This window comes from Procambarus clarkii, chromosome 92 (assembly GCF_040958095.1).
Source record: "Procambarus clarkii isolate CNS0578487 chromosome 92, FALCON_Pclarkii_2.0, whole genome shotgun sequence".
In the NCBI taxonomy this organism is placed as follows: Eukaryota; Metazoa; Arthropoda; class Malacostraca; order Decapoda; family Cambaridae; genus Procambarus; species Procambarus clarkii.
This window is the reverse complement of record NC_091241.1, coordinates 2,115,831-2,116,881: the sequence shown is the minus strand read 5'-3', so window position 1 is coordinate 2,116,881 and position 1,051 is coordinate 2,115,831.

Here is a 1,051-nt window from a genome sequence, read left to right as displayed (position 1 = left end):
TACGCATGAGAATGCGTTTCCGTCTACTCCCGCCTGTCTCTCAAGCTTGTATAGTAGCCGTCTGTGTGGTACTGTCTCAAGGGCTCTTTTGGCTGTCCAGAAATATGCAACCTGCCCATCCTTCTCTGTCTTGCCTTATTTTCGTTACCTTATCTTGAGGTTATCTTGAGATGATTTCGGGGCTTTTAGTGTCCCCGCGGCCCGGTCCTCGACCAGGCCTCCACCCCCAGGAAGCAGCCCGTGACAGCTGACTAACACCCAGGTACCTATTTTACTGCTAGGTAACAGGGGCATAGGAGTGAAAGAAACTCTGCCCATTGTTTCTCGCCGGCGCCTGGGATCGAACCCAGGACCACAGGATTACAAGTCCAGCGTGCTGTCCGCTCGGCCGACCGGCTCCTTATCATAAAACTCCACGAAGTTCGTAAGTGCGTTCGGTTCGTGATTTCCCTTCACTAAAGGGGTGATGTTGTTTACTTACAAACCCAATTCTTTCTATGTGGGCAACTAGTCTTAACCTTATAATTCTTTTAAGTTCTTTGCACGGTAGGAGCCGGTCGGCCGAGCGGACAGCACGCTGGACTTGTGATCCTATGGTCATGTATTCGATCCCAGGCGTCGGCGAGAAACAATGGGCAGAGTTTCTTTCACCCTATGCCCCTGTTACCTAGCAGTAAAATAGGTACCTGGGTATTAGTCAGCTGTCACGGGCTGCTTCCTGGGGGTGGAGGCCTGGTCGAGGACCGGGCCGTGGGGACACTAAAAAGCCCCGAAATCATCTCAAGATCTCAAGATATGCCCCTGTTACCTAGCAGTAAAATAGGTACCTGGGTATAGTCAGCTGTCACGGGCTGCTTCCTGGGGGTGGAGGCCTGGTCGAGGACCGGGCCGCGGGGACACTGAAGCCCCGAAATCATCTCAAGATAACGGTATGACCAGCGACACTGGTCTGTAGGTAAGTGCCTCTTCGATCTCTGTCTCCTTTCTTGTAGAGTGGCGCCCCCGTTGTCTTCTCCCAGCAGCTGGGCAACACGTAAGGAACTCTTTAACG